The sequence below is a fragment of the Pelobates fuscus genome, chromosome 2, assembly GCF_036172605.1.
Source record: "Pelobates fuscus isolate aPelFus1 chromosome 2, aPelFus1.pri, whole genome shotgun sequence".
Taxonomy (NCBI): Eukaryota; Metazoa; Chordata; class Amphibia; order Anura; family Pelobatidae; genus Pelobates; species Pelobates fuscus.
In genome coordinates, this window is record NC_086318.1 from 64,918,699 (window position 1) to 64,945,248 (window position 26,550).

Sequence of the window (26,550 nt, forward strand, 5' to 3'; positions counted from 1 at the left end):
GGTAAAGTGATATGATTTTTCTCTTGTTTAAGAAGGTAAATTTTATATCATACATTAAGATAGAGAGCTTTGCGAGTTCCCTCTTTCCCTCTGTCCACCCTTTGCTTCCGCAAAGCTCTCTCGGAATGCAGACTTGAAGACTTTTCATTACAGGGTGAGTTCTATAGGGTAAAGTGATCTGATTTTTCTCTTGTTTAAGAAGGTAAATTTATATATTATATTAAATAGTTAAACCAAGATAGAGAGCTTTGCAAGCTCTCTCCATCCACCCTTTGCATCCGAAGTCAGAGCATAATGCATGTAGGAATCAGCCCGGCTAGCTCAGTCGGTAGAGCATGAGACTCTTAATCTCAGGGTCGTGGGTTCGAGCCCCACGTTGGGCGAGAGATGTAATTTTATGTCTCCTTTATTGAAAAAAATAAAAAAAGAAGGAAGGTGCTTACGTTTGGCCTAGGGAATCATAAAAGTCACCATATATTAGAGCAGATTGTATATTTGAAAAACATAGAAGGTGAAGAAACAGGAGTGTAGTTCTTTGGAAAAGTGTGTCAAGCAATTTAATTGTTGTAAGACGATTGAGGAATTCTTACAAAACATTTTAGTAGAGGGAGATTTTCAAATCTAACCATAAACCAGTGGACACAACCTAGCAGGGGAACATGTTAACAAAATGCTACCTTAGAATATAAGGAATTAAGTCATATTATTTCCATAAGAGCAATGAAGCCATTGTTTAAGAAGGCAACTTTATATGGTTCAGTGGAGCTAAATCTCACCTTCCAACATAAGCAACTAGGGTCTATGATCTCTTTCACCATCAGGCCAGGAGAAATGAAACAATCCAAAAGGGGTAGGTTTTCAATGCTAATCACATGTTACTGGACACAGTCTAACTGAATACAATCTAAATTAAACCCCACTGTCAGACAAGAGCTACTATGGCCCATCATTTCCTTCACCATTTCTAATTGTTTTACGACTCTAGAAATGCAGACTTGGATACTTCTCGTTATGATCCAAAAAGGGGAGATTTTCAAATCTTATCACATGGACAGAAACTAAGGGATTAAAATCAAAACTAGATCTCACTGTGGAACAAGAGCTACTATGGCCCATTATATCCTTCACTGTTTCTGATTGTTTTACGAGTCTAGGAATGCCAACCTGGAGACTTTTCATTACAGGGTGGATTGCTTGAATCTTATAGGGTAAAGTGATATGATTTTTCTCTTGTTTAAGAAGGTAAATTTTATATCATACATTAAGATAGAGAGCTTTGCGAGTTCCCTCTTTCCCTCTGTCCACCCTTTGCTTCCGCAAAGCTCTCTCGGAATGCAGACTTGAAGACTTTTCATTACAGGGTGAGTTCTATAGGGTAAAGTGATCTGATTTTTCTCTTGTTTAAGAAGGTAAATTTATATATTATATTAAATAGTTAAACCAAGATAGAGAGCTTTGCAAGCTCTCTCCATCCACCCTTTGCATCCGAAGTCAGAGCATAATGCATGTAGGAATCAGCCCGGCTAGCTCAGTCGGTAGAGCATGAGACTCTTAATCTCAGGGTCGTGGGTTCGAGCCCCACGTTGGGCGAGAGATGTAATTTTATGTCTCCTTTATTGAAAAAAATAAAAAAAGAAGGAAGGTGCTTACGTTTGGCCTAGGGAATCATAAAAGTCACCATATATTAGAGCAGATTGTATATTTGAAAAACATAGAAGGTGAAGAAACAGGAGTGTAGTTCTTTGGAAAAGTGTGTCAAGCAATTTAATTGTTGTAAGACGATTGAGGAATTCTTACAAAACATTTTAGTAGAGGGAGATTTTCAAATCTAACCATAAACCAGTGGACACAACCTAGCAGGGGAACATGTTAACAAAATGCTACCTTAGAATATAAGGAATTAAGTCATATTATTTCCATAAGAGCAATGAAGCCATTGTTTAAGAAGGCAACTTTAAATGGTTCAGTGGAGCTAAATCTCACCTTCCAACATAAGCAACTAGGGTCTATGATCTCTTTCACCATCAGGCCAGGAGAAATGAAACAATCCAAAAGGGGTAGGTTTTCAATGCTAATCACATGTTACTGGACACAGTCTAACTGAATACAATCTAAATTAAACCCCACTGTCAGACAAGAGCTACTATGGCCCATCATTTCCTTCACCATTTCTAATTGTTTTACGACTCTAGAAATGCAGACTTGGAGACTTCTCGTTATGATCCAAAAAGGGGAGATTTTCAAATCTTATCACCTGGACAGAAACTAAGGGATTAAAATAAAAACTAGATCTCACTGTGGAACAAGAGCTACTATGGCCCATTATATCCTTCACTGTTTCTGATTGTTTTACGAGTCTAGGAATGCCAACCTGGAGACGTTTCATTACAGGGTGGATTGCTTGAATCTTATAGGGTAAAGTGATATGATTTTTCTCTTGTTTAAGAAGGTAAATTTTATATCATACATTAAGATAGAGAGCTTTGCGAGTTCCCCCTTTCCCTCTGTCCACCCTTTGCTTCCGCAAAGCTCTCTCGGAATGCAGACTTGAAGACTTTTCATTACAGGGTGAGTTCTATAGGGTAAAGTGATCTGATTTTTCTCTTGTTTAAGAAGGTAAATTTATATATTATATTAAATAGTTAAACCAAGATAGAGAGCTTTGCAAGCTCTCTCCATCCACCCTTTGCATCCGAAGTCAGAGCATAATGCATGTAGGAATCAGCCCGGCTAGCTCAGTCGGTAGAGCATGAGACTCTTAATCTCAGGGTCGTGGGTTCGAGCCCCACGTTGGGCGAGATATGTAATTTTATGTCTCCTTTATTGAAAAAAATAAAAAAAGAAGGAAGGTGCTTACGTTTGGCCTAGGGAATCATAAAAGTCACCATATATTAGAGCAGATTGTATATTTGAAAAACATAGAAGGTGAAGAAACAGGAGTGTAGTTCTTTGGAAAAGTGTGTCAAGCAATTTAATTGTTGTAAGACGATTGAGGAATTCTTACAAAACATTTTAGTAGAGGGACATTTTCAAATCTAACCATAAACCAGTGGACACAACCTAGCAGGGGAACATGTTAACAAAATGCTACCTTAGAATATAAGGAATTAAGTCATATTATTTCCATAAGAGCAATGAAGCCATTGTTTAAGAAGGCAACTTTATATGGTTCAGTGGAGCTAAATCTCACCTTCCAACATAAGCAACTAGGGTCTATGATCTCTTTCACCATCAGGCCAGGAGAAATGAAACAATCCAAAAGGGGTAGGTTTTCAATGCTAATCACATGTTACTGGACACAGTCTAACTGAATACAATCTAAATTAAACCCCACTGTCAGACAAGAGCTACTATGGCCCATCATTTCCTTCACCATTTCTAATTGTTTTACGACTCTAGAAATGCAGACTTGGAGACTTCTCGTTATGATCCAAAAAGGGGAGATTTTCAAATCTTATCACCTGGACAGAAACTAAGGGATTAAAATAAAAACTAGATCTCACTGTGGAACAAGAGCTACTATGGCCCATTATATCCTTCACTGTTTCTGATTGTTTTACGAGTCTAGGAATGCCAACCTGGAGACGTTTCATTACAGGGTGGATTGCTTGAATCTTATAGGGTAAAGTGATATGATTTTTCTCTTGTTTAAGAAGGTAAATTTTATATCATACATTAAGATAGAGAGCTTTGCGAGTTCCCTCTTTCCCTCTGTCCACCCTTTGCTTCCGCAAAGCTCTCTCGGAATGCAGACTTGAAGACTTTTCATTACAGGGTGAGTTCTATAGGGTAAAGTGATCTGATTTTTCTCTTGTTTAAGAAGGTAAATTTATATATTATATTAAATAGTTAAACCAAGATAGAGAGCTTTGCAAGCTCTCTCCATCCACCCTTTGCATCCGAAGTCAGAGCATAATGCATGTAGGAATCAGCCCGGCTAGCTCAGTCGGTAGAGCATGAGACTCTTAATCTCAGGGTCGTGGGTTCGAGCCCCACGTTGGGCGAGATATGTAATTTTATGTCTCCTTTATTGAAAAAAATAAAAAAAGAAGGAAGGTGCTTACGTTTGGCCTAGGGAATCATAAAAGTCACCATATATTAGAGCAGATTGTAGATTTGAAAAACATAGAAGGTGAAGAAACAGGAGTGTAGTTCTTTGGAAAAGTGTGTCAAGCAATTTAATTGTTGTAAGACGATTGAGGAATTCTTACAAAACATTTTAGTAGAGGGACATTTTCAAATCTAACCATAAACCAGTGGACACAACCTAGCAGGGGAACATGTTAACAAAATGCTACCTTAGAATATAAGGAATTAAGTCATATTATTTCCATAAGAGCAATGAAGCCATTGTTTAAGAAGGCAACTTTATATGGTTCAGTGGAGCTAAATCTCACCTTCCAACATAAGCAACTAGGGTCTATGATCTCTTTCACCATCAGGCCAGGAGAAATGAAACAATCCAAAAGGGGTAGGTTTTCAATGCTAATCACATGTTACTGGACACAGTCTAACTGAATACAATCTAAATTAAACCCCACTGTCAGACAAGAGCTACTATGGCCCATCATTTCCTTCACCATTTCTAATTGTTTTACGACTCTAGAAATGCAGACTTGGAGACTTCTCGTTATGATCCAAAAAGGGGAGTTTTTCAAATCTTATCACCTGGACAGAAACTAAGGGATTAAAATCAAAACTAGATCTCACTGTGGAACAAGAGCTACTATGGCCCATTATATCCTTCACTGTTTCTGATTGTTTTACGAGTCTAGGAATGCCAACCTGGAGACGTTTCATTACAGGTTGGATTGCTTGAATCTTATAGGGTAAAGTGATATGATTTTTCTCTTGTTTAAGAAGGTAAATTTTATATCATACATTAAGATAGAGAGCTTTGCGAGTTCCCTCTTTCCCTCTGTCCACCCTTTGCTTCCGCAAAGCTCTCTCGGAATGCAGACTTGAAGACTTTACATTACAGGGTGAATTATACTCTTAATCTCAGGGTCGTGGGTTCGAGCCCCACGTTGGGCGAGATGTGTTAACAAATTGCTACCTTAGAATATAAGGAATTAAGTCATATTATTTCCATAAGAGCAATGAAGCCATTGTTTAAGAAGGCAACTTTATATGGTTCAGTGGAGCTAAATCTCACCTTCCAACATAAGCAACTAGGGTCTATGATCTCTTTCACCATCAGGCCAGGAGAAATGAAACAATCCAAAAGGGGTAGGTTTTCAATGCTAATCACATGTTACTGGACACAGTCTAACTGAATACAATCTAAATTAAACCCCACTGTCAGACAAGAGCTACTATGGCCCATCATTTCCTTCACCATTTCTAATTGTTTTACGACTCTAGAAATGCAGACTTGGAGACTTCTCGTTATGATCCAAAAAGGGGAGTTTTTCAAATCTTATCACCTGGACAGAAACTAAGGGATTAAAATCAAAACTAGATCTCACTGTGGAACAAGAGCTACTATGGCCCATTATATCCTTCACTGTTTCTGATTGTTTTACGAGTCTAGGAATGCCAACCTGGAGACGTTTCATTACAGGTTGGATTGCTTGAATCTTATAGGGTACAGTGATATGATTTTTCTCTTGTTTAAGAAGGTAAATTTTATATCATACATTAAGATAGAGAGCTTTGCGAGTTCCCTCTTTCCCTCTGTCCACCCTTTGCTTCCGCAAAGCTCTCTCGGAATGCAGACTTGAAGACTTTTCATTACAGGGTGAGTTCTATAGGGTAAAGTGATCTGATTTTTCTCTTGTTTAAGAAGGTAAATTTATATATTATATTAAATAGTTAAACCAAGATAGAGAGCTTTGCAAGCTCTCTCCATCCACCCTTTGCATCCGAAGTCAGAACATAATGCATGTAGGAATCAGCCCGGCTAGCTCAGTCGGTAGAGCATGAGACTCTTAATCTCAGGGTCGTGGGTTCGAGCCCCACGTTGGGCGAGATATGTAATTTTATGTCTCCTTTATTGAAAAAAATAAAAAAAGAAGGAAGGTGCTTACGTTTGGCCTAGGGAATCATAAAAGTCACCATATATTAGAGCAGATTGTATATTTGAAAAACATAGAAGGTGAAGAAACAGGAGTGTAGTTCTTTGGAAAAGTGTGTCAAGCAATTTAATTGTTGTAAGACGATTGAGGAATTCTTACAAAACATTTTAGTAGAGGGACATTTTCAAATCTAACCATAAACCAGTGGACACAACCTAGCAGGGGAACATGTTAACAAAATGCTACCTTAGAATATAAGGAATTAAGTCATATTATTTCCATAAGAGCAATGAAGCCATTGTTTAAGAAGGCAACTTTATATGGTTCAGTGGAGCTAAATCTCACCTTCCAACATAAGCAACTAGGGTCTATGATCTCTTTCACCATCAGGCCAGGAGAAATGAAACAATCCAAAAGGGGTAGGTTTTCAATGCTAATCACATGTTACTGGACACAGTCTAACTGAATACAATCTAAATTAAACCCCACTGTCAGACAAGAGCTACTATGGCCCATCATTTCCTTCACCATTTCTAATTGTTTTACGACTCTAGAAATGCAGACTTGGAGACTTCTCGTTATGATCCAAAAAGGGGAGTTTTTCAAATCTTATCACCTGGACAGAAACTAAGGGATTAAAATCAAAACTAGATCTCACTGTGGAACAAGAGCTACTATGGCCCATTATATCCTTCACTGTTTCTGATTGTTTTACGAGTCTAGGAATGCCAACCTGGAGACGTTTCATTACAGGTTGGATTGCTTGAATCTTATAGGGTAAAGTGATATGATTTTTCTCTTGTTTAAGAAGGTAAATTTTATATCATACATTAAGATAGAGAGCTTTGCGAGTTCCCTCTTTCCCTCTGTCCACCCTTTGCTTCCGCAAAGCTCTCTCGGAATGCAGACTTGAAGACTTTTCATTACAGGGTGAATTATACTCTTAATCTCAGGGTCGTGGGTTCGAGCCCCACGTTGGGCGAGATGTGTTAACAAAATGCTACCTTAGAATATAAGGAATTAAGTCATATTATTTCCATAAGAGCAATGAAGCCATTGTTTAAGAAGGCAACTTTATATGGTTCAGTGGAGCTAAATCTCACCTTCCAACATAAGCAACTAGGGTCTATGATCTCTTTCACCATCAGGCCAGGAGAAATGAAACAATCCAAAAGGGGTAGGTTTTCAATGCTAATCACATGTTACTGGACACAGACTAACTGAATACAATCTAAATTAAACCCCACTGTCAGACAAGAGCTACTATGGCCCATCATTTCCTTCACCATTTCTAATTGTTTTACGACTCTAGAAATGCAGACTTGGAGACTTCTCGTTATGATCCAAAAAGGGGAGATTTTCAAATCTTATCACATGGACAGAAACTAAGGGATTAAAATCAAAACTAGATCTCACTGTGGAACAAGAGCTACTATGGCCCATTATATCCTTCACTGTTTCTGATTGTTTTACGAGTCTAGGAATGCCAACCTGGAGACTTTTCATTACAGGTTGGATTGCTTGAATCTTATAGGGTACAGTGATATGATTTTTCTCTTGTTTAAGAAGGTAAATTTTATATCATACATTAAGATAGAGAGCTTTGCGAGTTCCCTCTTTCCCTCTGTCCACCCTTTGCTTCCGCAAAGCTCTCTCGGAATGCAGACTTGAAGACTTTTCATTACAGGGTGAGTTCTATAGGGTAAAGTGATCTGATTTTTCTCTTGTTTAAGAAGGTAAATTTATATATTATATTAAATAGTTAAACCAAGATAGAGAGCTTTGCAAGCTCTCTCCATCCACCCTTTGCATCCGAAGTCAGAGCATAATGCATGTAGGAATCAGCCCGGCTAGCTCAGTCGGTAGAGCATGAGACTCTTAATCTCAGGGTCGTGGGTTCGAGCCCCACGTTGGGCGAGATATGTAATTTTATGTCTCCTTTATTGAAAAAAATAAAAAAAGAAGGAAGGTGCTTACGTTTGGCCTAGGGAATCATAAAAGTCACCATATATTAGAGCAGATTGTAGATTTGAAAAACATAGAAGGTGAAGAAACAGGAGTGTAGTTCTTTGGAAAAGTGTGTCAAGCAATTTAATTGTTGTAAGACGATTGAGGAATTCTTACAAAACATTTTAGTAGAGGGACATTTTCAAATCTAACCATAAACCAGTGGACACAACCTAGCAGGGGAACATGTTAACAAAATGCTACCTTAGAATATAAGGAATTAAGTCATATTATTTCCATAAGAGCAATGAAGCCATTGTTTAAGAATGCAACTTTATATGTTTCAGTGGAGCTAAATCTCACCTTCCAACATAAGCAACTAGGGTCTATGATCTCTTTCACCATCAGGCCAGGAGAAATGAAACAATCCAAAAGGGGTAGGTTTTCAATGCTAATCACATGTTACTGGACACAGTCTAACTGAATACAATCTAAATTAAACCCCACTGTCAGACAAGAGCTACTATGGCCCATCATTTCCTTCACCATTTCTAATTGTTTTACGACTCTAGAAATGCAGACTTGGAGACTTCTCGTTATGATCCAAAAAGGGGAGTTTTTCAAATCTTATCACCTGGACAGAAACTAAGGGATTAAAATCAAAACTAGATCTCACTGTGGAACAAGAGCTACTATGGCCCATTATATCCTTCACTGTTTCTGATTGTTTTACGAGTCTAGGAATGCCAACCTGGAGACGTTTCATTACAGGTTGGATTGCTTGAATCTTATAGGGTACAGTGATATGATTTTTCTCTTGTTTAAGAAGGTAAATTTTATATCATACATTAAGATAGAGAGCTTTGCGAGTTCCCTCTTTCCCTCTGTCCACCCTTTGCTTCCGCAAAGCTCTCTCGGAATGCAGACTTGAAGACTTTTCATTACAGGGTGAGTTCTATAGGGTAAAGTGATCTGATTTTTCTCTTGTTTAAGAAGGTAAATTTATATATTATATTAAATAGTTAAACCAAGATAGAGAGCTTTGCAAGCTCTCTCCATCCACCCTTTGCATCCGAAGTCAGAGCATAATGCATGTAGGAATCAGCCCGGCTAGCTCAGTCGGTAGAGCATGAGACTCTTAATCTCAGGGTCGTGGGTTTGAGCCCCACGTTGGGCGAGATATGTAATTTTATGTCTCCTTTATTGAAAAAAAAAAAAAAAGAAGGAAGGTGCTTACGTTTGGCCTAGGGAATCATAAAAGTCACCATATATTAGAGCAGATTGTATATTTGAAAAACATAGAAGGTGAAGAAACAGGAGTGTAGTTCTTTGGAAAAGTGTGTCAAGCAATTTAATTGTTGTAAGACGATTGAGGAATTCTTACAAAACATTTTAGTAGAGGGAGATTTTCAAATCTAACCATAAACCAGTGGACACAACCTAGCAGGGGAACATGTTAACAAAATGCTACCTTAGAATATAAGGAATTAAGTCATATTATTTCCATAAGAGCAATGAAGCCATTGTTTAAGAAGGCAACTTTATATGGTTCAGTGGAGCTAAATCTCACCTTCCAACATAAGCAACTAGGGTCTATGATCTCTTTCACCATCAGGCCAGGAGAAATGAAACAATCCAAAAGGGGTAGGTTTTCAATGCTAATCACATGTTACTGGACACAGTCTAACTGAATACAATCTAAATTAAACCCCACTGTCAGACAAGAGCTACTATGGCCCATCATTTCCTTCACCATTTCTAATTGTTTTACGACTCTAGAAATGCAGACTTGGAGACTTCTCGTTATGATCCAAAAAGGGGAGTTTTTCAAATCTTATCACCTGGACAGAAACTAAGGGATTAAAATCAAAACTAGATCTCACTGTGGAACAAGAGCTACTATGGCCCATTATATCCTTCACTGTTTCTGATTGTTTTACGAGTCTAGGAATGCCAACCTGGAGACGTTTCATTACAGGTTGGATTGCTTGAATCTTATAGGGTAAAGTGATATGATTTTTCTCTTGTTTAAGAAGGTAAATTTTATATCATACATTAAGATAGAGAGCTTTGCGAGTTCCCTCTTTCCCTCTGTCCACCCTTTGCTTCCGCAAAGCTCTCTCGGAATGCAGACTTGAAGACTTTACATTACAGGGTGAATTATACTCTTAATCTCAGGGTCGTGGGTTCGAGCCCCACGTTGGGCGAGATGTGTTAACAAATTGCTACCTTAGAATATAAGGAATTAAGTCATATTATTTCCATAAGAGCAATGAAGCCATTGTTTAAGAAGGCAACTTTATATGGTTCAGTGGAGCTAAATCTCACCTTCCAACATAAGCAACTAGGGTCTATGATCTCTTTCACCATCAGGCCAGGAGAAATGAAACAATCCAAAAGGGGTAGGTTTTCAATGCTAATCACATGTTACTGGACACAGTCTAACTGAATACAATCTAAATTAAACCCCACTGTCAGACAAGAGCTACTATGGCCCATCATTTCCTTCACCATTTCTAATTGTTTTACGACTCTAGAAATGCAGACTTGGAGACTTCTCGTTATGATCCAAAAAGGGGAGTTTTTCAAATCTTATCACCTGGACAGAAACTAAGGGATTAAAATCAAAACTAGATCTCACTGTGGAACAAGAGCTACTATGGCCCATTATATCCTTCACTGTTTCTGATTGCTTTACGAGTCTAGGAATGCCAACCTGGAGACGTTTCATTACAGGTTGGATTGCTTGAATCTTATAGGGTAAAGTGATATGATTTTTCTCTTGTTTAAGAAGGTAAATTTTATATCATACATTAAGATAGAGAGCTTTGCGAGTTCCCTCTTTCCCTCTGTCCACCCTTTGCTTCCGCAAAGCTCTCTCGGAATGCAGACTTGAAGACTTTACATTACAGGGTGAATTATACTCTTAATCTCAGGGTCGTGGGTTCGAGCCCCACGTTGGGCGAGATGTGTTAACAAATTGCTACCTTAGAATATAAGGAATTAAGTCATATTATTTCCATAAGAGCAATGAAGCCATTGTTTAAGAAGGCAACTTTATATGGTTCAGTGGAGCTAAATCTCACCTTCCAACATAAGCAACTAGGGTCTATGATCTCTTTCACCATCAGGCCAGGAGAAATGAAACAATCCAAAAGGGGTAGGTTTTCAATGCTAATCACATGTTACTGGACACAGTCTAACTGAATACAATCTAAATTAAACCCCACTGTCAGACAAGAGCTACTATGGCCCATCATTTCCTTCACCATTTCTAATTGTTTTACGACTCTAGAAATGCAGACTTGGAGACTTCTCGTTATGATCCAAAAAGGGGAGTTTTTCAAATCTTATCACCTGGACAGAAACTAAGGGATTAAAATCAAAACTAGATCTCACTGTGGAACAAGAGCTACTATGGCCCATTATATCCTTCACTGTTTCTGATTGTTTTACGAGTCTAGGAATGCCAACCTGGAGACGTTTCATTACAGGTTGGATTGCTTGAATCTTATAGGGTACAGTGATATGATTTTTCTCTTGTTTAAGAAGGTAAATTTTATATCATACATTAAGATAGAGAACTTTGCGAGTTCCCTCTTTCCCTCTGTCCACCCTTTGCTTCCGCAAAGCTCTCTCGGAATGCAGACTTGAAGACTTTTCATTACAGGGTGAGTTCTATAGGGTAAAGTGATCTGATTTTTCTCTTGTTTAAGAAGGTAAATTTATATATTATATTAAATAGTTAAACCAAGATAGAGAGCTTTGCAAGCTCTCTCCATCCACCCTTTGCATCCGAAGTCAGAGCATAATGCATGTAGGAATCAGCCCGGCTAGCTCAGTCGGTAGAGCATGAGACTCTTAATCTCAGGGTCGTGGGTTCGAGCCCCACGTTGGGCGAGATATGTAATTTTATGTCTCCTTTATTGAAAAAAATAAAAAAAGAAGGAAGGTGCTTACGTTTGGCCTAGGGAATCATAAAAGTCACCATATATTAGAGCAGATTGTATATTTGAAAAACATAGAAGGTGAAGAAACAGGAGTGTAGTTCTTTGGAAAAGTGTGTCAAGCAATTTAATTGTTGTAAGACGATTGAGGAATTCTTACAAAACATTTTAGTAGAGGGAGATTTTCAAATCTAACCATAAACCAGTGGACACAACCTAGCAGGGGAACATGTTAACAAAATGCTACCTTAGAATATAAGGAATTAAGTCATATTATTTCCATAAGAGCAATGAAGCCATTGTTTAAGAAGGCAACTTTATATGGTTCAGTGGAGCTAAATCTCACCTTCCAACATAAGCAACTAGGGTCTATGATCTCTTTCACCATCAGGCCAGGAGAAATGAAACAATCCAAAAGGGGTAGGTTTTCAATGCTAATCACATGTTACTGGACACAGTCTAACTGAATACAATCTAAATTAAACCCCACTGTCAGACAAGAGCTACTATGGCCCATCATTTCCTTCACCATTTCTAATTGTTTTACGACTCTAGAAATGCAGACTTGGAGACTTCTCGTTATGATCCAAAAAGGGGAGTTTTTCAAATCTTATCACCTGGACAGAAACTAAGGGATTAAAATCAAAACTAGATCTCACTGTGGAACAAGAGCTACTATGGCCCATTATATCCTTCACTGTTTCTGATTGTTTTACGAGTCTAGGAATGCCAACCTGGAGACGTTTCATTACAGGTTGGATTGCTTGAATCTTATAGGGTAAAGTGATATGATTTTTCTCTTGTTTAAGAAGGTAAATTTTATATCATACATTAAGATAGAGAGCTTTGCGAGTTCCCTCTTTCCCTCTGTCCACCCTTTGCTTCCGCAAAGCTCTCTCGGAATGCAGACTTGAAGACTTTACATTACAGGGTGAATTATACTCTTAATCTCAGGGTCGTGGGTTCGAGCCCCACGTTGGGCGAGATGTGTTAACAAATTGCTACCTTAGAATATAAGGAATTAAGTCATATATTTCCATAAGAGCAATGAAGCCATTATTTAAGAAGGCAACTTTATATGGTTCAGTGGAGCTAAATCTCACCTTCCAACATAAGCAACTAGGGTCTATGATCTCTTTCACCATCAGGCCAGGAGAAATGAAACAATCCAAAAGGGGTAGGTTTTCAATGCTAATCACATGTTACTGGACACAGTCTAACTGAATACAATCTAAATTAAACCCCACTGTCAGACAAGAGCTACTATGGCCCATCATTTCCTTCACCATTTCTAATTGTTTTACGACTCTAGAAATGCAGACTTGGAGACTTCTCGTTATGATCCAAAAAGGGGAGTTTTTCAAATCTTATCACCTGGACAGAAACTAAGGGATTAAAATCAAAACTAGATCTCACTGTGGAACAAGAGCTACTATGGCCCATTATATCCTTCACTGTTTCTGATTGTTTTACGAGTCTAGGAATGCCAACCTGGAGACGTTTCATTACAGGTTGGATTGCTTGAATCTTATAGGGTACAGTGATATGATTTTTCTCTTGTTTAAGAAGTTAAATTTCATATCATACATTAAGATAGAGAGCTTTGCGAGTTCCCTCTTTCCCTCTGTCCACCCTTTGCTTCCGCAAAGCTCTCTCGGAATGCAGACTTGAAGACTTTTCATTACAGGGTGAGTTCTATAGGGTAAAGTGATCTGATTTTTCTCTTGTTTAAGAAGGTAAATTTATATATTATATTAAATAGTTAAACCAAGATAGAGAGCTTTGCAAGCTCTCTCCATCCACCCTTTGCATCCGAAGTCAGAGCATAATGCATGTAGGAATCAGCCCGGCTAGCTCAGTCGGTAGAGCATGAGACTCTTAATCTCAGGGTCGTGGGTTCGAGCCCCACGTTGGGCGAGATATGTAATTTTATGTCTCCTTTATTGAAAAAAATAAAAAAAGAAGGAAGGTGCTTACGTTTGGCCTAGGGAATCATAAAAGTCACCATATATTAGAGCAGATTGTATATTTGAAAAACATAGAAGGTGAAGAAACAGGAGTGTAGTTCTTTGGAAAAGTGTGTCAAGCAATTTAATTGTTGTAAGACGATTGAGGAATTCTTACAAAACATTTTAGTAGAGGGAGATTTTCAAATCTAACCATAAACCAGTGGACACAACCTAGCAGGGGAACATGTTAACAAAATGCTACCTTAGAATATAAGGAATTAAGTCATATTATTTCCATAAGAGCAATGAAGCCATTGTTTAAGAAGGCAACTTTATATGGTTCAGTGGAGCTAAATCTCACCTTCCAACATAAGCAACTAGGGTCTATGATCTCTTTCACCATCAGGCCAGGAGAAATGAAACAATCCAAAAGGGGTAGGTTTTCAATGCTAATCACATGTTACTGGACACAGTCTAACTGAATACAATCTAAATTAAACCCCACTGTCAGACAAGAGCTACTATGGCCCATCATTTCCTTCACCATTTCTAATTGTTTTACGACTCTAGAAATGCAGACTTGGAGACTTCTCGTTATGATCCAAAAAGGGGAGTTTTTCAAATCTTATCACCTGGACAGAAACTAAGGGATTAAAATCAAAACTAGATCTCACTGTGGAACAAGAGCTACTATGGCCCATTATATCCTTCACTGTTTCTGATTGTTTTACGAGTCTAGGAATGCCAACCTGGAGACGTTTCATTACAGGTTGGATTGCTTGAATCTTATAGGGTAAAGTGATATGATTTTTCTCTTGTTTAAGAAGGTAAATTTTATATCATACATTAAGATAGAGAGCTTTGCGAGTTCCCTCTTTCCCTCTGTCCACCCTTTGCTTCCGCAAAGCTCTCTCGGAATGCAGACTTGAAGACTTTACATTACAGGGTGAATTATACTCTTAATCTCAGGGTCGTGGGTTCGAGCCCCACGTTGGGCGAGATGTGTTAACAAATTGCTACCTTAGAATATAAGGAATTAAGTCATATATTTCCATAAGAGCAATGAAGCCATTATTTAAGAAGGCAACTTTATATGGTTCAGTGGAGCTAAATCTCACCTTCCAACATAAGCAACTAGGGTCTATGATCTCTTTCACCATCAGGCCAGGAGAAATGAAACAATCCAAAAGGGGTAGGTTTTCAATGCTAATCACATGTTACTGGACACAGTCTAACTGAATACAATCTAAATTAAACCCCACTGTCAGACAAGAGCTACTATGGCCCATCATTTCCTTCACCATTTCTAATTGTTTTACGACTCTAGAAATGCAGACTTGGAGACTTCTCGTTATGATCCAAAAAGGGGAGTTTTTCAAATCTTATCACCTGGACAGAAACTAAGGGATTAAAATCAAAACTAGATCTCACTGTGGAACAAGAGCTACTATGGCCCATTATATCCTTCACTGTTTCTGATTGTTTTACGAGTCTAGGAATGCCAACCTGGAGACGTTTCATTACAGGTTGGATTGCTTGAATCTTATAGGGTACAGTGATATGATTTTTCTCTTGTTTAAGAAGTTAAATTTCATATCATACATTAAGATAGAGAGCTTTGCGAGTTCCCTCTTTCCCTCTGTCCACCCTTTGCTTCCGCAAAGCTCTCTCGGAATGCAGACTTGAAGACTTTTCATTACAGGGTGAGTTCTATAGGGTAAAGTGATCTGATTTTTCTCTTGTTTAAGAAGGTAAATTTATATATTATATTAAATAGTTAAACCAAGATAGAGAGCTTTGCAAGCTCTCTCCATCCACCCTTTGCATCCGAAGTCAGAGCATAATGCATGTAGGAATCAGCCCGGCTAGCTCAGTCGGTAGAGCATGAGACTCTTAATCTCAGGGTCGTGGGTTCGAGCCCCACGTTGGGCGAGATATGTAATTTTATGTCTCCTTTATTGAAAAAAATAAAAAAAGAAGGAAGGTGCTTACGTTTGGCCTAGGGAATCATAAAAGTCACCATATATTAGAGCAGATTGTATATTTGAAAAACATAGAAGGTGAAGAAACAGGAGTGTAGTTCTTTGGAAAAGTGTGTCAAGCAATTTAATTGTTGTAAGACGATTGAGGAATTCTTACAAAACATTTTAGTAGAGGGAGATTTTCAAATCTAACCATAAACCAGTGGACACAACCTAGCAGGGGAACATGTTAACAAAATGCTACCTTAGAATATAAGGAAATAAGTCATATTATTTCCATAAGAGCAATGAAGCCATTGTTTAAGAAGGCAACTTTATATGGTTCAGTGGAGCTAAATCTCACCTTCCAACATAAGCAACTAGGGTCTATGATCTCTTTCACCATCAGGCCAGGAGAAATGAAACAATCCAAAAGGGGTAGGTTTTCAATGCTAATCACATGTTACTGGACACAGTCTAACTGAATACAATCTAAATTAAACCCCACTGTCAGACAAGAGCTACTATGGCCCATCATTTCCTTCACCATTTCTAATTGTTTTACGACTCTAGAAATGCAGACTTGGAGACTTCTCGTTATGATCCAAAAAGGGGAGTTTTTCAAATCTTATCACCTGGACAGAAACTAAGGGATTAAAATCAAAACTAGATCTCACTGTGGAACAAGAGCTACTATGGCCCATTATATCCTTCACTGTTTCTGATTGTTTTACGAGTCTAGGAATGCCAACCTGGAGACGTTTCATTACAGGGTGGATTGCTTGAATCTTATAGGGTAAAGTGATATGATTTTTCTCTTGTTTAAGAAGGTAAATTTTATATCATACATTAAGATAGAGAGCTTTGCGAGTTCCCTCTTTCCCTCTGACGTGGGTTGGAGCCTATAAGCTATTGGCTCCGTAAGTGACTCCTTTTTGCTCTTGAGGCAGCAACACACCCCTTTATCCCAAACGATGTTCTCCCGAAGATATGGAACAAGCAGAGAGAGAGAACCTCATAGGTGGTATTGTCCAGATAGTGTATACAAAATAGTGAGATAGTAATTGTTATGCTCACCTTAGACAGAGCCTTGAATTCCTGGCTCTGAGGTTTGTTGGCAATATGCTAATTTATTGGGATAGCATTCCCCACATAATGTTCCTGGAGGCTAGAAAGGACTATATGGACTGATATAAAAAAATATCGATTTATTGTAGAGATAAAAAATAATAAAAACAATATTAAGACTTCTCAAAAGCATATAAGCTAAAAGGTAGAAAGTCCAAGTATAAAAGTCCAAAACTCCAGCTAAACGCGTTTCACTCTTGTATGAGCTTCCTCAGTAGCTGTGAAGTAGCCTCAGGAATCTTCCACTTTATAAGTGTTCTAAAGTTAATTCGGATCCTCCCTTTGGGGTCACAGGAAGTGTGATTATCCAATCATAAGGTCAGAGTCTCTTTCAAATTTCTTATACTGATCACCTGTAGTAAAAAAGCTTACATTGGCTGAATTGCCTGTCAATCAATTAAAAAACTTGATTAGAACGAATTCTATTGGTGGTTGGATGGGGCTTTCTTTTTCAAATTTCTTATATTGATCACCTGTGGTAAAAAAGCTTGCATTGGCTGAATTGCCTGTCAATCAAAAAAACTTGATTAGAACAAATTCTATTGGTGGTTGGATGGGGCTGTCATGCATAGCACCCATTATGGGCAGTGGTTGGCGGAAGTGACATCACTTCCGCCCTCCAACATCTTCCCAAATGTCATTGTTAATAAAAAAACAAAAAAAAAACAAAAAAAAAAACAAAAAAAAAAAAAAACATCATGGGCAGTGGTTGGCGGAAGTGACATCACTTCCGCCCTCCAACATCTTCCCAAATGTCATTGTTAATAAAAAAAAAAAAAAAAAAAAAAACGGAATGAATATTAACAAAGTAAAATAAATAGATGGGTACAATAACAGAGAGGTATCCCTCAAATATAACATAAAATAAAAGGGATTACCAAAATGGGGGTCGATTAAAAACTTACTGAATGAGAGAGTGCAATCAAAACAAACTCCTCCCATTGGAATTCAAGACTTCATTTTTTAAAAGGACATAAAACCAAATGGTATAAATTTTCAGTTGGTGCAGATATAATATGATAGTGTTAAATGTATGTTAAAGATAATTAAAGGAAATGACAGAGTTCAAAATCTATATTTAGACCTTTGGGTTGTAAAGTCTCAAGGCTAAAAATCCACCTCATTTCATTTTGAGCTAAAATTTTGTTAAAATCACCGCCTCTCCAATTCCCTAAAGTTTTGTGTATGCCCATAAATATGAGCCCCTGAACTTTAGGGAATTGGAGAGGCGGTGATTTTAACAAAATTTTAGCTCAAAATGAAATGAGGTGGATTTTTAGCCTTGAGACTTTACAACCCAAAGGTCTAAATATAGATTTTGAACTCTGTCATTTCCTTTAATTATCTTTAACATACATTTAACACTATCATATTATATCTGCACCAACTGAAAATTTATACCATTTGGTTTTATGTCCTTTTAAAAAATGAAGTCTTGAATTCCAATGGGAGGAGTTTGTTTTGATTGCACTCTCTCATTCAGTAAGTTTTTAATCGACCCCCATTTTGGTAATCCCTTTTATTTTATGTTATATTTGAGGGATACCTCTCTGTTATTGTACCCATCTATTTATTTTACTTTGTTAATATTCATTCCGTTTTTTGTTTTTTTTTATTAACAATGACATTTGGGAAGATGTTGGAGGGCGGAAGTGATGTCACTTCCGCCAACCACTGCCCATGATGTTTTTTTTTTGTTTTTTTTGTTTTTTTTTTTTGTTTTTTTTTGTTTTTTTATTAACAATGACATTTGGGAAGATGTTGGAGGGCGGAAGTGATGTCACTTCCGCCAACCACTGCCCATAATGGGTGCTATGCATGACAGCCCCATCCAACCACCAATAGAATTTGTTCTAATCAAGTTTTTTTGATTGACAGGCAATTCAGCCAATGCAAGCTTTTTTACCACAGGTGATCAATATAAGAAATTTGAAAAAGAAAGCCCCATCCAACCACCAATAGAATTCGTTCTAATCAAGTTTTTTAATTGATTGACAGGCAATTCAGCCAATGTAAGCTTTTTTACTACAGGTGATCAGTATAAGAAATTTGAAAGAGACTCTGACCTTATGATTGGATAATCACACTTCCTGTGACCCCAAAGGGAGGATCCGAATTAACTTTAGAGCACTTATAAAGTGGAAGATTCCTGAGGCTACTTCACAGCTACTGAGGAAGCTCATACAAGAGTGAAACGCGTTTAGCTGGAGTTTTGGACTTTTATACTTGGACTTTCTACCTTTTAGCTTATATGCTTTTGAGAAGTCTTAATATTGTTTTTATTATTTTTTATCTCTACAATAAATCGATATTTTTTTATATCAGTCCATATAGTCCTTTCTAGCCTCCAGGAACATTATGTGGGGAATGCTATCCCAATAAATTAGCATATTGCCAACAAACCTCAGAGCCAGGAATTCAAGGCTCTGTCTAAGGTGAGCATAACAATTACTATCTCACTATTTTGTATACACTATCTGGACAATACCACCTATGAGGTTCTCTCTCTCTGCTTGTTCCATATCTTCGGGAGAACATCGTTTGGGATAAAGGGGTGTGTTGCTGCCTCAAGAGCAAAAAGGAGTCACTTACGGAGCCAATAGCTTATAGGCTCCAACCCACGTGAGTGGTTTCAACCAATTGCTACTATTATTCATTTTTGATTTTTGTAAACCATCTGCACTATATTCTCTCTTTTTGTTGTTTTACTTTGTATGTACATTTGGACACATTGTATCACTATGTTGGAGGGGTGAGTATACCCCCTCATTATTTATATTAATATTCATTATAGCGCTCCACTTGCTGGTATATTGTTTATACCTTTTTATTCTTATATTTTGCACTTTATTGTGGATTAAGGTATTCCACTTTTTGTGTTGAGCTGCTTTTATTCAGGCACTTTAGTATATCACTCACTATCTCAGTAAGGGATAGTTATTGTTTTCTCTGTGTCCCTCTTTCCCTTTGTCCACCCTTTGCTTCCGCAAAGCTCTCTCGGAATGCAGACTTGAAGACTTTACATTACAGGGTGAATTATACTCTTAATCTCAGGGTCGTGGGTTCGAGCCCCACGTTGGGCGAGATGTGTTAACAAATTGCTACCTTAGAATATAAGGAATTAAGTCATATTATTTCCATAAGAGCAATGAAGCCATTGTTTAAGAAGGCAACTTTATATGGTTCAGTGGAGCTAAATCTCACCTTCCAACATAAGCAACTAGGGTCTATGATCTCTTTCACCATCAGGCCAGGAGAAATGAAACAATCCAAAAGGGGTAGGTTTTCAATGCTAATCACATGTTACTGGACACAGTCTAACTGAATACAATCTAAATTAAACCCCACTGTCAGACAAGAGCTACTATGGCCCATCATTTCCTTCACCATTTCTAATTGTTTTACGACTCTAGAAATGCAGACTTGGAGACTTCTCGTTATGATCCAAAAAGGGGAGTTTTTCAAATCTTATCACCTGGACAGAAACTAAGGGATTAAAATCAAAACTAGATCTCACTGTGGAACAAGAGCTACTATGGCCCATTATATCCTTCACTGTTTCTGATTGTTTTACGAGTCTAGGAATGCCAACCTGGAGACGTTTCATTACAGGTTGGATTGCTTGAATCTTATAGGGTACAGTGATATGATTTTTCTCTTGTTTAAGAAGGTAAATTTTATATCATACATTAAGATAGAGAGCTTTGCGAGTTCCCTCTTTCCCTCTGTCCACCCTTTGCTTCCGCAAAGCTCTCTCGGAATGCAGACTTGAAGACTTTTCATTACAGGGTGAGTTCTATAGGGTAAAGTGATCTGATTTTTCTCTTGTTTAAGAAGGTAAATTTATATATTATATTAAATAGTTAAACCAAGATAGAGAGCTTTGCAAGCTCTCTCCATCCACCCTTTGCATCCGAAGTCAGAGCATAATGCATGTAGGAATCAGCCCGGCTAGCTCAGTCGGTAGAGCATGAGACTCTTAATCTCAGGGTCGTGGGTTCGAGCCCCACGTTGGGCGAGATATGTAATTTTATGTCTCCTTTATTGAAAAAAATAAAAAAAGAAGGAAGGTGCTTACGTTTGGCCTAGGGAATCATAAAAGTCACCATATATTAGAGCAGATTGTATATTTGAAAAACATAGAAGGTGAAGAAACAGGAGTGTAGTTCTTTGGAAAAGTGTGTCAAGCAATTTAATTGTTGTAAGACGATTGAGGAATTCTTACAAAACATTTTAGTAGAGGGAGATTTTCAAATCTAACCATAAACCAGTGGACACAACCTAGCAGGGGAACATGTTAACAAAATGCTACCTTAGAATATAAGGAATTAAGTCATATTATTTCCATAAGAGCAATGAAGCCATTGTTTAAGAAGGCAACTTTATATGGTTCAGTGGAGCTAAATCTCACCTTCCAACATAAGCAACTAGGGTCTATGATCTCTTTCACCATCAGGCCAGGAGAAATGAAACAATCCAAAAGGGGTAGGTTTTCAATGCTAATCACATGTTACTGGACACAGTCTAACTGAATACAATCTAAATTAAACCCCACTGTCAGACAAGAGCTACTATGGCCCATCATTTCCTTCACCATTTCTAATTGTTTTACGACTCTAGAAATGCAGACTTGGAGACTTCTCGTTATGATCCAAAAAGGGGAGTTTTTCAAATCTTATCACCTGGACAGAAACTAAGGGATTAAAATCAAAACTAGATCTCACTGTGGAACAAGAGCTACTATGGCCCATTATATCCTTCACTGTTTCTGATTGTTTTACGAGTCTAGGAATGCCAACCTGGAGACGTTTCATTACAGGTTGGATTGCTTGAATCTTATAGGGTAAAGTGATATGATTTTTCTCTTGTTTAAGAAGGTAAATTTTATATCATACATTAAGATAAAGAGCTTTGCGAGTTCCCTCTTTCCCTCTGTCCACCCTTTGCTTCCGCAAAGCTCTCTCGGAATGCAGACTTGAAGACTTTTCATTACAGGGTGAATTATACTCTTAATCTCAGGGTCGTGGGTTCAAACCCCACGTTGGGCGAGATGTGTTAACAAATTGCTACCTTAGAATATAAGGAATTAAGTCATATTATTTCCATAAGAGCAATGAAGCCATTGTTTAAGAAGGCAACTTTATATGGTTCAGTGGAGCTAAATCTCACCTTCCAACATAAGCAACTAGGGTCTATGATCTCTTTCACCATCAGGCCAGGAGAAATGAAACAATCCAAAAGGGGTAGGTTTTCAATGCTAATCACATGTTACTGGACACAGTCTAACTGAATACAATCTAAATTAAACCCCACTGTCAGACAAGAGCTACTATGGCCCATCATTTCCTTCACCATTTCTAATTGTTTTACGACTCTAGAAATGCAGACTTGGAGACTTCTCGTTATGATCCAAAAAGGGGAGTTTTTCAAATCTTATCACCTGGACAGAAACTAAGGGATTAAAATCAAAACTAGATCTCACTGTGGAACAAGAGCTACTATGGCCCATTATATCCTTCACTGTTTCTGATTGTTTTACGAGTCTAGGAATGCCAACCTGGAGACGTTTCATTACAGGTTGGATTGCTTGAATCTTATAGGGTACAGTGATATGATTTTTCTCTTGTTTAAGAAGGTAAATTTTATATCATACATTAAGATAGAGAGCTTTGCGAGTTCCCTCTTTCCCTCTGTCCACCCTTTGCTTCCGCAAAGCTCTCTCGGAATGCAGACTTGAAGACTTTTCATTACAGGGTGAGTTCTAAAGGGTAAAGTGATCTGATTTTTCTCTTGTTTAAGAAGGTAAATTTATATATTATATTAAATAGTTAAACCAAGATAGAGAGCTTTGCAAGCTCTCTCCATCCACCCTTTGCATCCGAAGTCAGAGCATAATGCATGTAGGAATCAGCCCGGCTAGCTCAGTCGGTAGAGCATGAGACTCTTAATCTCAGGGTCGTGGGTTCGAGCCCCACGTTGGGCGAGATATGTAATTTTATGTCTCCTTTATTGAAAAAAATAAAAAAAGAAGGAAGGTGATTACGTTTGGCCTAGGGAATCATAAAAGTCACCATATATTAGAGCAGATTGTATATTTGAAAAACATAGAAGGTGAAGAAACAGGAGTGTAGTTCTTTGGAAAAGTGTGTCAAGCAATTTAATTGTTGTAAGACGATTGAGGAATTCTTACAAAACATTTTAGTAGAGGGAGATTTTCAAATCTAACCATAAACCAGTGGACACAACCTAGCAGGGGAACATGTTAACAAAATGCTACCTTAGAATATAAGGAATTAAGTCATATTATTTCCATAAGAGCAATGAAGCCATTGTTTAAGAAGGCAACTTTATATGGTTCAGTGGAGCTAAATCTCACCTTCCAACATAAGCAACTAGGGTCTATGATCTCTTTCACCATCAGGCCAGGAGAAATGAAACAATCCAAAAGGGGTAGGTTTTCAATGCTAATCACATGTTACTGGACACAGTCTAACTGAATACAATCTAAAATAAACCCCACTGTCAGACAAGAGCTACTATGGCCCATCATTTCCTTCACCATTTCTAATTGTTTTACGACTCTAGAAATGCAGACGGAGACTTCTCGTTATGATCCAAAAAGGGGAGTTTTTCAAATCTTATCACCTGGACAGAAACTAAGGGATTAAAATCAAAACTAGATCTCACTGTGGAACAAGAGCTACTATGGCCCATTATATCCTTCACTGTTTCTGATTGTTTTACGAGTCTAGGAATGCCAACCTGGAGACGTTTCATTACAGGTTGGATTGCTTGAATCTTATAGGGTAAAGTGATATGATTTTTCTCTTGTTTAAGAAGGTAAATTTTATATCATACATTAAGATAGAGAGCTTTGCGAGTTCCCTCTTTCCCTCTGTCCACCCTTTGCTTCCGCAAAGCTCTCTCGGAATGCAGACTTGAAGACTTTACATTACAGGGTGAATTATACTCTTAATCTCAGGGTCGTAGGTTCGAGCCCCACGTTGGGCGAGATGTGTTAACAAATTGCTACCTTAGAATATAAGGAATTAAGTCATATTATTTCCATAAGAGCAATGAAGCCATTGTTTAAGAAGGCAACTTTATATGGTTCAGTGGAGCTAAATCTCACCTTCCAACATAAGCAACTAGGGTCTATGATCTCTTTCACCATCAGGCCAGGAGAAATGAAACAATCCAAAAGGGGTAGGTTTTCAATGCTAATCACATGTTACTGGACACAGTCTAACTGAATACAATCTAAATTAAACCCCACTGTCAGACAAGAGCTACTATGGCCCATCATTTCCTTCACCATTTCTAATTGTTTTACGACTCTAGAAATGCAGACTTGGAGACTTCTCGTTATGATCCAAAAAGGGGAGTTTTTCAAATCTTATCACCTGGACAGAAACTAAGGGATTAAAATCAAAACTAGATCTCACTGTGGAACAAGAGCTACTATGGCCCATTATATCCTTCACTGTTTCTGATTGTTTTACGAGTCTAGGAATGCCAACCTGGAGACGTTTCATTACAGGTTGGATTGCTTGAATCTTATAGGGTACAGTGATATGATTTTTCTCTTGTTTAAGAAGGTAAATTTTATATCATACATTAAGATAGAGAGCTTTGCGAGTTCCCTCTTTCCCTCTGTCCACCCTTTGCTTCCGCAAAGCTCTCTCGGAATGCAGACTTGAAGACTTTTCATTACAGGGTGAGTTCTATAGGGTAAAGTGATCTGATTTTTCTCTTGTTTAAGAAGGTAAATTTATATATTATATTAAATAGTTAAACCAAGATAGAGAGCTTTGCAAGCTCTCTCCATCCACCCTTTGCATCCGAAGTCAGAGCATAATGCATGTAGGAATCAGCCCGGCTAGCTCAGTCGGTAGAGCATGAGACTCTTAATCTCAGGGTCGTGGGTTCGAGCCCCACGTTGGGCGAGATATGTAATTTTATGTCTCCTTTATTGAAAAAAATAAAAAAAGAAGGAAGGTGATTACGTTTGGCCTAGGGAATCATAAAAGTCACCATATATTAGAGCAGATTGTATATTTGAAAAACATAGAAGGTGAAGAAACAGGAGTGTAGTTCTTTGGAAAAGTGTGTCAAGCAATTTAATTGTTGTAAGACGATTGAGGAATTCTTACAAAACATTTTAGTAGAGGGAGATTTTCAAATCTAACCATAAACCAGTGGACACAACCTAGCAGGGGAACATGTTAACAAAATGCTACCTTAGAATATAAGGAATTAAGTCATATTATTTCCATAAGAGCAATGAAGCCATTGTTTAAGAAGGCAACTTTATATGGTTCAGTGGAGCTAAATCTCACCTTCCAACATAAGCAACTAGGGTCTATGATCTCTTTCACCATCAGGCCAGGAGAAATGAAACAATCCAAAAGGGGTAGGTTTTCAATGCTAATCACATGTTACTGGACACAGTCTAACTGAATACAATCTAAAATAAACCCCACTGTCAGACAAGAGCTACTATGGCCCATCATTTCCTTCACCATTTCTAATTGTTTTACGACTCTAGAAATGCAGACGGAGACTTCTCGTTATGATCCAAAAAGGGGAGTTTTTCAAATCTTATCACCTGGACAGAAACTAAGGGATTAAAATCAAAACTAGATCTCACTGTGGAACAAGAGCTACTATGGCCCATTATATCCTTCACTGTTTCTGATTGTTTTACGAGTCTAGGAATGCCAACCTGGAGACGTTTCATTACAGGTTGGATTGCTTGAATCTTATAGGGTAAAGTGATATGATTTTTCTCTTGTTTAAGAAGGTAAATTTTATATCATACATTAAGATAGAGAGCTTTGCGAGTTCCCTCTTTCCCTCTGTCCACCCTTTGCTTCCGCAAAGCTCTCTCGGAATGCAGACTTGAAGACTTTACATTACAGGGTGAATTATACTCTTAATCTCAGGGTCGTGGGTTCGAGCCCCACGTTGGGCGAGATGTGTTAACAAATTGCTACCTTAGAATATAAGGAATTAAGTCATATTATTTCCATAAGAGCAATGAAGCCATTGTTTAAGAAGGCAACTTTATATGGTTCAGTGGAGCTAAATCTCACCTTCCAACATAAGCAACTAGGGTCTATGATCTCTTTCACCATCAGGCCAGGAGAAATGAAACAATCCAAAAGGGGTAGGTTTTCAATGCTAATCACATGTTACTGGACACAGTCTAACTGAATACAATCTAAATTAAACCCCACTGTCAGACAAGAGCTACTATGGCCCATCATTTCCTTCACCATTTCTAATTGTTTTACGACTCTAGAAATGCAGACTTGGAGACTTCTCGTTATGATCCAAAAAGGGGAGTTTTTCAAATCTTATCACCTGGACAGAAACTAAGGGATTAAAATCAAAACTAGATCTCACTGTGGAACAAGAGCTACTATGGCCCATTATATCCTTCACTGTTTCTGATTGTTTTACGAGTCTAGGAATGCCAACCTGGAGACGTTTCATTACAGGTTGGATTGCTTGAATCTTATAGGGTACAGTGATATGATTTTTCTCTTGTTTAAGAAGGTAAATTTTATATCATACATTAAGATAGAGAGCTTTGCGA

At 37.9% G+C, this 26,550-nt stretch overlaps 13 non-coding genes across 13 annotated transcripts; all 13 read left to right on the forward strand.

Annotated features, from left to right (window-relative positions):
* Nucleotides 1–310: 310 nt before the first annotated feature.
* TRNAK-CUU (transfer RNA lysine (anticodon CUU)) lies at nucleotides 311–383 on the forward strand. Its single transcript has one exon. It is a non-coding gene; the product is annotated as a tRNA-Lys (tRNA).
* A 1,134-nt stretch (nucleotides 384–1,517) lies between these two features.
* Nucleotides 1,518–1,590, forward strand: TRNAK-CUU (transfer RNA lysine (anticodon CUU)). Its single transcript has one exon. It is a non-coding gene; the product is annotated as a tRNA-Lys (tRNA).
* A 1,134-nt stretch (nucleotides 1,591–2,724) lies between these two features.
* On the forward strand, nucleotides 2,725–2,797 carry TRNAK-CUU (transfer RNA lysine (anticodon CUU)). The gene has a single exon. It is a non-coding gene; the product is annotated as a tRNA-Lys (tRNA).
* A 1,134-nt stretch (nucleotides 2,798–3,931) lies between these two features.
* On the forward strand, nucleotides 3,932–4,004 carry TRNAK-CUU (transfer RNA lysine (anticodon CUU)). Its single transcript has one exon. It is a non-coding gene; the product is annotated as a tRNA-Lys (tRNA).
* Nucleotides 4,005–5,896: 1,892 nt separating this feature from the next.
* TRNAK-CUU (transfer RNA lysine (anticodon CUU)) lies at nucleotides 5,897–5,969 on the forward strand. The gene has a single exon. It is a non-coding gene; the product is annotated as a tRNA-Lys (tRNA).
* A 1,892-nt stretch (nucleotides 5,970–7,861) lies between these two features.
* On the forward strand, nucleotides 7,862–7,934 carry TRNAK-CUU (transfer RNA lysine (anticodon CUU)). The gene has a single exon. It is a non-coding gene; the product is annotated as a tRNA-Lys (tRNA).
* A 1,134-nt stretch (nucleotides 7,935–9,068) lies between these two features.
* Nucleotides 9,069–9,141, forward strand: TRNAK-CUU (transfer RNA lysine (anticodon CUU)). The gene has a single exon. It is a non-coding gene; the product is annotated as a tRNA-Lys (tRNA).
* Nucleotides 9,142–11,791: 2,650 nt separating this feature from the next.
* Nucleotides 11,792–11,864, forward strand: TRNAK-CUU (transfer RNA lysine (anticodon CUU)). The gene has a single exon. It is a non-coding gene; the product is annotated as a tRNA-Lys (tRNA).
* Nucleotides 11,865–13,755: 1,891 nt separating this feature from the next.
* On the forward strand, nucleotides 13,756–13,828 carry TRNAK-CUU (transfer RNA lysine (anticodon CUU)). The gene has a single exon. It is a non-coding gene; the product is annotated as a tRNA-Lys (tRNA).
* Nucleotides 13,829–15,719: 1,891 nt separating this feature from the next.
* TRNAK-CUU (transfer RNA lysine (anticodon CUU)) lies at nucleotides 15,720–15,792 on the forward strand. The gene has a single exon. It is a non-coding gene; the product is annotated as a tRNA-Lys (tRNA).
* Nucleotides 15,793–20,894: 5,102 nt separating this feature from the next.
* TRNAK-CUU (transfer RNA lysine (anticodon CUU)) lies at nucleotides 20,895–20,967 on the forward strand. The gene has a single exon. It is a non-coding gene; the product is annotated as a tRNA-Lys (tRNA).
* A 1,892-nt stretch (nucleotides 20,968–22,859) lies between these two features.
* Nucleotides 22,860–22,932, forward strand: TRNAK-CUU (transfer RNA lysine (anticodon CUU)). The gene has a single exon. It is a non-coding gene; the product is annotated as a tRNA-Lys (tRNA).
* Nucleotides 22,933–24,822: 1,890 nt separating this feature from the next.
* On the forward strand, nucleotides 24,823–24,895 carry TRNAK-CUU (transfer RNA lysine (anticodon CUU)). The gene has a single exon. It is a non-coding gene; the product is annotated as a tRNA-Lys (tRNA).
* Nucleotides 24,896–26,550: the final 1,655 nt, after the last annotated feature.